Genomic DNA, 11,343 nt, shown 5'->3' with positions numbered 1-11,343 from the left:
TCTTGATTTCAGCTCAGGTCATGATCCCAGGGTTGCGAGATCAAGCCCCGCATTAGGCAATGTGCTGAGTATGGAGCTTGCTTGAGATTCTCTCCTTCCCTCTCCCTCTTCCCCTCCTCTGCTTGTGCTCTCTCTAAATAAATAAATAATAATAAAAATTTAATTAAAAAAAAAGAAACAAACATTGTCTCTGCTGGGGACTCAGAAACCGACATCATCGCTGATAAGGACTCAGAAACAAGGGGTTCCAGGGTAAGGGAGGAATAGCCAGACGCCATCCAAGGTGGGCCACGCTTTCCTGGTTGTGTGAACCAGTTTGGTGGGGAAACAGTAATTTCCATCCTGAGGGAGGCCTCACACTAGAAAAGACATTTGAGCTGGAGCCTAATGGCTCAGGGGTAGTTTGCCAAGCAAGGAAAGAGAATATCTTAATCAGGAGTCACTGGGCTGCAAGAAACTCAAACTGGCTGAAGCAAAAAGAGGAGTGTGTTAGAAGAACACATCTCCTTGGGGAGATAAATACCACAGGCCTCATGAAGGGCTGTGGCCAGAGTCTGGAAAATCAAGAATTCAAATTACTGCCTTGTTTCCTTTCAGCCCTGTGTACTTTCATCTGTCTCTGTGTGCTTAATTTAGTCTTCTCTCTCTCTAGATGAGCTTTGTATGCGTCATGAAAAATGGCCACCTTGACACCTTTGTGCATGGCCCTCTTGTTCTGCCTCCCAGGACTGGCTAAGCACACAGAGCAGCAAGCAATCGCTTGTCTTGGAAGCAAACTCGGGTCCAGTTAAAGTCGGAGTGTGTGTGTGTGTGTGTGTGTGTTGGAGGGGAGGGACCACTGATAGAGACAAGGAACCACAAGTGTTCACAGACTAAAGAAATGGCTGAGTCAACTGGGCAGAAGACATGGGTATGCAGGGGGGAATGGGTGACCAGCAGAGTGGAGGAGGGAGAGGAAGACTGGGATCATGAAGTAGGGGGTCAGGGAGTCAATGGCACTGAGGAGGGAGGGAGGCTGTGGATGGAACCTAAAATTTTCTGGTCTTGGGTGTGGTGGGATTGGTAGTGAACTTCCCCATCTCTTCATGCTTATTCTGCTGTTGCAATTTCCCCCAGAAGAGGGTTTTTTTTTTTTCATTTGGCAGAAAAATATTTGCTGATTTTTTCCCCTATGTCACTTTTCTAAAGTTTAGGTATTTAAGTAATCGCCACGCCCAATGTGGGGCTCGAACTCACGACCCTGAGATCAAGAGCCACACGCTCTTCCGAGTGAGCCAGCCAGGTGCCCCCTCTGTATCACTTTTAAGTGTGAGATCATTCAGTCAGATTCCTGTCCCTATGATCCTGCCTGCCATTTCTCTTCTAGATGTGACCCACGTCTAAGCAACCACAGGAAGCAGCCTAAGTAGGAACGAGGAGCTCCCAGACCAAGCATGGAGGGGACCAAGTCGGGGCTGTTCCATATCTTCTGCACATTGTGCAAGTGTTGGTTTTCAGGGGAGGGGGCGTGCCGGGGAGGGGGTGTGTGAAGGAAGCACAGTCTATGAAACATAAAGAAATAGTCTGGAAAACATGGAGTGATGAGTGGAGATCCTTTTGAACCATCTTGTTACCTATGGGTCATATACAAAGTGTCCTGTCCCAGAAGCAGAAGGTCCCAGAACATTCACTCAGTGACACAGAAGGAGAGGATGAGTATCTCAAGGAGAAAGAAGTTTGGGGCTGGAATGCTGGTCTTTGGTGGTCTGCTCATTACTACTTTCCCCAGGCCACTTGGGTTACCCCATTGCCCTAGCCTGCTTCCTTCTGCAGGGACATTTGTCTGTTTCTTGGCTTGTGACCTGCATATGCTACGACACTCTCACACTGTTCAAATATTAGATAGTGTGGAGGATTTATAAAGTCATCAGCCCTTGTCCAACTTTTTCTCCCTCCTACCTTATCCCCCGGCCTTATTGGGATGTTCAGTCGGAACAGTGCTCTGGTCAACAAACACGTAGTGATGTATATTTTAAGTTTTCTTTCAGTCAGGTTAACACCAAGACTGACAACTAGTGAAAATTCCATTGGGAAAGCGCAAATTAACTTTGTTTGGAGTCCGTTAGAGGCAGCTGTAACTTAAAGAATATTTCCCTCTTCGTGGAAGTGAAAAGACCTTTTTTTGCTTCACTAGAAGATTCGGGATACCTATCCACTCCCTTGAACTATGACTCCTAACCTCCTGGGGGCCTTGTTAAACACTTAACGTAGATCCTTGCCTGGGTCGCACACTCCTGGAAAGTGTGTAAGATGGAAGGAAACAATACTGTGCAAAGTCTTTCTCCGGGAAAAAGTGCATTGGTGGGAGCTACGGGGAGTTCGGGTTCCAGATGAAGCCTGCTTGCTGGCTTGCTTTCTAGGTATCACTGTAGGCACGGCTTGGTAACTTTAGAAACTATGTCCTGAAGATTTCGTCAAAATCCTGGGACAAATGGAAGAAATACAGCTCTGAAAATGCGTGTCCCTTTTTAAACAAGAAAATCCCATGCTTTTGTGGAGGAAATCCTGTCCACAGTGTCAGCGGACAAATGTGTTTCCAAAAATAGGATTGTAAGGCAGCATTTGTAAGACCATCGAGAACCCCTCTGGGCCTGTGAATGCTTTCCCCAAACAAGATAAACCAAGTTCAAGCATCCATTGGCCTTAAAAAGGCTTTAGCTGCATCTGTATGAACTGCCTCCACAGCCTATGAAATCATTATTATAAAAGGTCAAATATCCTCGCATACTTGCCAGGAGGAACAATACATTTTCCTGTAAGAGCTTTCAGTTCAAAACTTAACCAAACGCAGCATGTGGAGTGCCAGATCCCCATTCACACAAACTGACCGGAGACAGGTATTTGGGGGCGCATCAGAAAAATTTCAATATGGATTGGGTATTTGATGATAATTACAGAATTATTATTACTTTTGTGAAGCAATAATAGGATTCTGGTTATGTAATTAAATGTAATTTTTTCTTTTAATGTTTTATTTATTTTTGAGAGAGTGCAAGCGGGGTAGGGGCAGAGAGAGAGAGAGACACACACAGAATCCGAAGCAGGCTCCAGGCTCTGAGCTGTCAGTACAGAGCCCGACACGGGGCTTGAACTCATAAACCATGATATCATGACCTGAACCAAAGTCAGACGCTCAACCAACTGAGCCACCCAGGTGCCCCTTAAATGTCATTTTAAAAAAATGTTTATTTATTTATTTTGAGAGGAAGAGAGAAAGGAAGGGCAGAGGAAGAGAGAGAATCCCAAACTGGCTCTGTGCTGACAGTGCAGGGCTCGATCTCATGACCCTGGGATCACGATCTGAGCTGAAGTTAAGAGTCAGAGGCTTAACCAACTGAGCCGCCCAGGCACCCTGAAATGTCACTTTTGAGACGATGTACACTGAAGGGGCGCCTGGGTGGCTCAGTTGGTTGTGTCCAACTTCAGCTCAGGTCATAATCTCACAGTTGGTGGGTTAGAGCCCCACATCAGGCTCACTACTGTCAGCACTGAGCCGACTTCAGATCCTCTGTCTTCCTCTCTCTCTGCCCCTCCCCCACTCACATTCTCCCTCCCTCTCTCTCTCTCTCTCTTTCTGTCTCAAATAAAATAAATAAACATCAAAAAAAGTAGATGTAGGGGCGCCTGGGTGGCTCAGCCGGTTAAGCATCCGACTTCGGCTCAGGTCATGATCGTGCGGTTCGTGAGTTTGAGCCCTGCGTCAGCCTCTCGCGGTTCTGTGCTGACAGCTCAGAGCCTGGAGCCTGCTTCAGATTCTGTGTCTCCCTCTCTCTCTGCCCCTCCCCTGCTCACGCTCTGTCTCTCTCTGTCTCAAAAATAAATAAAACATTAAAAAATTTTTTAAAAAAAGTAGAAGTATCATGATGTCTGGGACTTGTTTTAAATATTTATCAAATATGTATAACAGATGGTACAAATGTGGCTAAATGTCAATTATTAAACAGGTGACATTACGTTGGGGGTTATTATAATATTCTCTTGATTTGGAATGTTTGAAAATAAAATGGATACAAATAAAAACTTTAAAGAGAGGCTCTAATACTATAAATAGTTGATTTCTCACAAAAGAAGTGGAGGGAAGCGTTTTGTAAATGGAAGTGATAATGAACCTGAAATAGGTCATTTGTCATCGTGCAAAGCAAATTTAGTTTTTTAATGAACTTTGTCAATAATTCATGATCAGACACAATGATGGTATTGAACACAGGAGCCTGACCAGAATAAAGAGATCAGAAGGTTAAAATAATATAAAATATGCTTTATTTACGTTAATCCCAAAATGCACTTTTAGATTGAAAAAAAGAAAAGTCAGAGGGGTTTTCTTTAGTACAGCTTTGATAATTTCTAACAAAAATTGTTCTTGTCCATGTAAATTAACTATAGTGTTAATATTTTTAGTGTTGATTGATTTTTTTTTAAAAACATGTGAGTTAAATTTACAGGTTTGTTTACATTAGGGGAAAAGTAAAACCAAATTTCCCGAGCCCCACCAATGAGAAACAAGGTTATGCCATTTGTGTCTGACATGGTAACACTAGGATCTCATACAGCACTGTGTATTACCGCGTGGACCACATTGATTCGTTCGCATCTGACATGGTAACACTAGGATCTCATACAGCACTGTGTATTCTGGTGGAGAATGCTTCCCCATGACCAGACTTACCTCAGCAGGACTTCACATACTTACCAGTAGTGGGATTTCAGCTTACATCACAGCCTTATTCTGCCCACTGCTGGGGTGCAGGCACATCTAGACTGTTTTCTGAAGCCTATGGGGACCAACCTGGAGGCCGTGGATTTGAAGAGCATCCTAGGACAGAGCTCACTCTAAGGAGAGAAGAAATGAGGCATAGAGCCTTAGTCATTGAATGATGGGGAGCGTTCTGAATAAAATAGAGGGGACTGTGCTGTAATTCTGTATCAGTCAGAATACAAAGATAAAACAGAGGGCCCCCTTAAATTAGGATAAGTTGAGGAGAGTTTGGGGACCTTGAACAGGGTGAGGGGGACCTAGGGACAGTATAGTAACCTGGGTTAGAACGAGTGGAACCAATCAGAATGGCTAAAATGAACAACTCAGACAACAACAGATGTTGGCGAGGATGCGGAGAAATAGGAACTCTTTTGTACTCCTGGTGGGAATGCAAGCTGGTGCAGCCACTCTGGAAAACAGTATGGAGGTTCCTCAGAAAATTAAAAATAGAACTACCCTACGACCCAGCAATTGCACTACTAGGCATTTACCCAAGGGATACAGGTGAGCTGCTTAAAGGGGCAGATGCACCCCAATGTTTATAGCAGCCCTATAGACAATAGCCAAAGTATGGAAAGAGCCCAAATGTCCATCAACAGGTGAATGGATAAAGAAGACGTGGTATATATCTGCAATGGAGTATTACTCGGCAATCAAGAATGAAATCTTGCCATTTGCAACAACGTGGATGGAACTAGAGCGTATTATGTCTTTCAGAGAAAGACAAATGTATGACTTCACGCATATGTGGAATTTAGGATACAAAACAGATGAACATAAGGGAAGAGAAGCAAAAATAATATAAAAACAGGGAGGGGGACAAAACTGAAGAGACTCTTAAATATAGAGAACAAACAGAGGGTTGCTGGAGAGGCTGTGGGTGGGGGATGGGCTGGATGGACAAGGGGCAGTAAGGAGGACACTTGTTGGGATGAGCGCTGGGTGTTATTTGTGGGGGGTGAATGACTGGACTCTACCCCTGAAATCATTGTCGCACTATACGCTAACTAACTTGGGAGTAAATTAAAAAAACCCAGAACCAGTGGAGATCTCGCTACACAGAAGCATGCAGCCAACGGCGACTCCCCTTCCCCCAGGGAAAGTGACAGGAGAAATACTGCCTCCCTGAGGGACATACACCTCCCACGGGTTGACCCAGCTGGAATGAGAAGGGAAGAGAGCCCAGCTGAGGCAGAGCAGGAGGGGGGCTCCTGGAGGGCGGGTGTGGGGTGCACATACAAGAGGCCTGGCATACGCTTTACTTTTCTGTCCAATATCCGCAGAGCAGTTAGAGCAGTGTTTCTAAAACCTTTCTTCGACTGTGTCATTCCTATATTCAAAACCTCCCAGTAGCGGGGGCACCTGGGTGGCTCAGTCGGTTAAGCGGCTGACTTCGGCTCAGGTCACGATCTCACGGTCCGTGAGTTTGAGCCCCGCATCAGGTTTCGTGCTGACAGCTCAGAGCCTGGAGCCGGTTTCAGATTCTGTGTCTCCCTCTCTCTGACCCTCCCCCGTTCATGCTCTGTCTCTGTCTCAAAAATCAATAAACGTTAAAAAAAAATTTTTTTTTTAATTAAAAAAAACAACCCTCCCAGTAGCTTCCGCTCACACCTGGAATTAGCCTAACCTCCTTGGCGGAGCCCATGGCACCATCATGTCTGGATGCTGCCTGCCTCCAGCCTTACCTCCGAACCCTCAGCTCAGCCACACTGGCCTTCCAGCTGTCCCAGGACACACCAGGCTTTCTGGATGCAGAGTTTTACCCTAGCCTCCTTCTGGAAGATTCTTTGAATCGTCATGTGACAGCTCAAAGGCCTCCCCTGACCACCCTACCTTCTTCCAGGTACCTTCTCTCCTCTTGCCCTGGGTTCAGCAGTCCCCTTACTCCTGGGCACCTGAGACCCCAACCTGAGTGCCAGATGTTAAAGGATTGCCCTGCTTCAGCCATGCCCGTCCCATAGGGCAAGGGGTCCACAAGGCCAAGGCGATGTACTTACCAAGAGCCCACACCTTTGAATTAGGTTTCAATCTGGGAAGCAGAATCACTAGGGGACGTACATGCCTACACACACGCACACGCACACACATGCACACACACACACATGCACACACACGTACATATATAGAGGCGGGGAGCAGTGGAAGGAGGGAGATTCTTCATGGGGATTTGCCTCTGCACAGTTGTGGGAGTGACTAAGCACCTCTGTCTGGTGTCACAGCTTGGAGTCCACAGGACACTCAGTCAATAAGGGAGGATGGATGTAAAGGGGGACGATCAAGAGGCAGCCAGAATCCACAGCATGAGTTGGAACCCGTGAGGACACACGGAAACCTGTGTTGGCTCTGACCTATGGGTACGGGTGTCCTGCAGGAGCCAGGGTCCCTTGTCACAGAGCTAAAACACACTCACCTGAACTAAAGTTCAGAGAGTCTGAAGGAGGAGCAGTGGGGGCAGGGGTCGGGGGAGCTCTCAGGATGCTGCCTCATGGGTGTGAGGTGAACTAGAAGATTAGCAACCGTGGGGGGTACTTAACAACGCGGCTGCTGTTTCCTTCCCTGCACTAAATCTCCCTCAAAAACCACAGGAAAGGGATTCTGGGAAATTGAATTCAGCCTGGTCACCTTGATACATTAAAAAACTTTTCATCCCTTGGGGTGCTTGGCTGGTGTTGGACTCTTGGTTTCGGCTCAGGTCATGATCTCACGACTTGTGAGTTCTAGCCCCGCAGCAGGCTCTGAGCTGACAGCTTGGGATTCTCTGTCTCCCTCTCCTTTTGCCTCTCCCCTGCTCTCTCTTCTTTTTTTCTCTCTGTCTCAAAAATAAATAAGCATTAAAAAAAAATCCATCATCCCTGTTTTTGACTACTCTAGGGCATCTTACACCCCGAAATTCCCAAATGGCCTCAGTGCTACATCATGATCTACAGGGACGCCTTTCCTAGTTCCATCTTTCTTTGGGCCACTCGTGCTGCCCTGAGACATGACCAAGAGCATTCCTGGAGGTGTGAATTGAGTTTGAACAGGCAGGCTGGTCCACACATGTGTGTGGAGGCCACTCAGGATTCAGGACAGGGTGGGAGGTGGCAAGAGAAAAGGGAAGGCCACAGGCCAACCTTCCCCCATTATTACATTCCTGACTGAAATCCTAAAGAAACCAAGAATCCCAATTCTGAACATGGCAGACCTTTGTGAAGGCGTGTTTGTCAAGGTTGATGGATCAAACATGCTTTTGTTAGTTTTTTTATATTGATTTATACATTTTAAATATTTAAACTTTTTGTGAGGGGAGCATATTCGTGTCAGTAGCTGGGAGGCTTAACCCAAGGTAATTAACATTGAGTAAATATCCCTTACAAGCACAGTATCTATCCACTTTTCACTTATTTAGGAGAGCGATAGCACATATCAAGTCAGAAAGACGCGAATTCTTTTGAAATTTTATTTCGTTTTTGAGGGGTGCCTGGGTGGCTCAGTCAGTTGAGTGTCCAACTTCTGCTCAGGTCATGATCTCAAGGTTCATGAGTTCGAGCCCCTCATCAGGCTTGCTGCTGTCAGCACAGAGCCTGCTTCAGATCCTTTCCCCCATCTCTCTGCCCTTCCCCTGCTCTCTCTCTCTCTCTCTCTCAAAAGTAAAAAAAAAAATAAAACATTAACAAAATTTTAATTGAAATTTGCATTTATTTTTTGAATTCACATGACTCAAAATTTCTGTCTCCTGAGATCCAAGTTCCTGTCTTCAGGACAAGAAATGTTGCCTGTTTCTTATGCTCTCTTCCAGAGACACGCTCTGCATATACAAATAAATTTGTACATGTGTAATCCCCCCTTTAAAAGTTTTAACCTCGGGGAGCCTGGGTGGCTCAGTTGGTTAAGCGTCTGACTCTTGATTTCGGCTCAGGCCTTAATCTCAGGGTCCTGAGTTCAAGCCCAACGTTGGGCGGGGCGTGGATGGAGCCTACTAGAATAAAAATGTTGACCTCAATTGTAGTGCATTGCTTGCTCTACTCTTCACTTTGCCTTTGTCACTTCATAAGGCATCTTAAACATCACTCTATGTCAGCGCACAAAGACCTTCCTTCTTTGTTTACCGCTGTACAATATCTTAGAATTTATTTAACTAGTGCCTTAGGTTGTCACCAATCGTTTGCTATGACAAATAATGCCGCAGTGACTGCCCTTGAATAGACATACGTCTCTAGGAAAAATTTTGTAGGAGTGGGGCTGCTGGCTCAAATGGCTTGTACATTTAACATTTTGAGAGGTGCTACCTTCCATGGAGGTTATTCTAAGTTCACTGCCATCCGCAGTGTAGGAGGATGCCTGTTTCCCTCTACCTTTGCTAACAGAGCATGCACGGTGGCCTGGAAAATGCACCACTCAGACTTCTTGCTGCAGAAACTGTCATTAGTGCTGTGCTCAGCATCCACCACTGCGAAAGCACTGGGGCCAGACTTCTGGCAGGCTGCTCCCAGCCAGGGGCTGAGTGCAAAGGAAGACCCATTCCTGCAGGATGTGGGATTCCTCAGCTCAGAGGCTCTCCCTCGCTCGGCCAACCCCCCTTACAACCGTGCTGCAGCCTGAGACTCACCCTCTCCAGCCCTCCCTCCTTCCTTCCCTCTCCCCTTCGTGGGGGTCAGGTCAGCAGCCTGGTCCCAGCCTGGTACTAAGATTCTCTCTATCTCCTCCGGCTTCCTTCCCCTTTTTTTCTTCCCAGGACTGTCCCCCAATTCATCTGTTGCATGTTTAATCCCCTCTTGGTGCCTGCTTCTCAGAGACCCCGAGATAACATAGCATGTGGTTCTATCTTTAATAGTACAATAGGTGAAATAAACCCAAACAAACCAGCAACTCAGAAGACTCCATTTTTTCACTTTTTAGTATCATTTTGACTTAAATTTTTCTGATTATGTGTGAAGGTGGTCATGTTTATATATTTAAGAACCATTTATACACTTTTTCATGAGATATCCCTTCATCTCCTTTGCCCATTTTTCTTTTTTTTAATTAAAAAAATTTTTTTTAATGTTCATTTATATTTGAGAGAGAGAGAGACAGAACCAGAGCAGGGGAGAGGCACAGAGACACAGACAGAATCTGAAGCAGGATCCAGTCTCCGAGCTGTGAGCTGTCAGCACAGAGCCTGACATGGGGCTGAAACTCATGACCTGAGCTGATGTCGGGCACTTAACTGACTGAGCCACCCAGGTGCCCCTTTTTTAATTTTTTAATTTATTTTTTGAGAGAGGAGACACAAACCATGAGTGGGGGAGGGGCAGAGAGACAGGGAGACAAAGGCTCCAGGCTCTGAGCTGTCAGCATAGAGCCCGAGGTGGGGCTTGAACTCAAGAACTGGGAGATCGTGACCTGAGCCGAAGTCAGCGCTCAACCAACTGAGCCACCCAGGTGCCCCAACATATTCTTTAGTAGCTTCCTTAGAAAGGGTGTTTGGAAGGTAAAGTTTTGTTTTTTTTGTTTTAATTTTTTTTTAATGTTTATTTATTCTTGAGACAGAGAGACAGAGCATGAACGGGGGAGGGTCAGAGAGAGAGGGAGACACAGAATCCGAAGCAGGCTCCAGGCTCCAAGCTGTCAGCACAGAACCCGATGCGGGGCTCAAACCACACACCGTGAGATCATGACCTGAGCCGAAGTCGGATGCTTAACCAACTGAGCCCCTGGCGCCCCTGGAAGGTAAAGTTTTTTGAAACCATGATAGTATCTTATCTACTCACTCGTCTCATTCATAGTTTTCACTCATGAAATCTGAGTGTTTTGTTTTGTTTTTTTCTTTCACATTTTGACAGTTCTTTGTCATTGAGAGAGGATTTAAAAATTCTCTTACCAGGACTTTTATTTTATTAAGATGTCATTTTTAAGTAATCTCTATGCCCAGTGTGGGGCTCGAACTCACAACCCAAGAGTTGCATGCTCCATCACTGAGCCAAGCAGGAGCACCTACATTTATTTTATTTTTAACATTTAAAACATTAATCCTTCCTTAAAAAAAAAATCCTTCCTGAATTTGTTGGATAACATATGAAGTAAGAATTCGAATTTATTTTTTTCCAGATGGCTTCCAGTCGTTCCAACTCAGTTTATCAAACAATCTTTTTCTGCTAATTAGAAATGCCACCTTTATCAAATAGTAAGCCTCTATTTGCACTTGGCTCTTTGCTGTGTTTCATTTGATTCTACTAATCTGTCTTAGAGAGAAGCTTTGGCCCATATTATATTAGTCTGGTATTATAAAAAATAAATAGGCAGATATCCAAGATACTAACATAAATTTATTCAAACTGCATCCAGAGCAATATATTCAACAGATGAATTGTTCTTTGGGGAATATATTCTAACACTACATTGGCTAAAGTCCAAACCATAACTATTGTCAGTATTAGTTAATGAATCTTGACTTTTCTGTAGCAAAAGAGTGTCAGTTTTGTTTGTTTTTGTGGGTCCAGTTAGCATGTTAGTGGACTCTGCTCATAGTTAGGGAAGAAATTGGTCCTACCATTTCTCTGATCATCATCTTTCTCCCAAAGCATGGG

Source organism: Felis catus, chromosome B2 (assembly GCF_018350175.1).
Source record: "Felis catus isolate Fca126 chromosome B2, F.catus_Fca126_mat1.0, whole genome shotgun sequence".
In the NCBI taxonomy this organism is placed as follows: domain Eukaryota; kingdom Metazoa; phylum Chordata; class Mammalia; order Carnivora; family Felidae; genus Felis; species Felis catus.
This window is presented reverse-complemented; position numbering follows the sequence as displayed.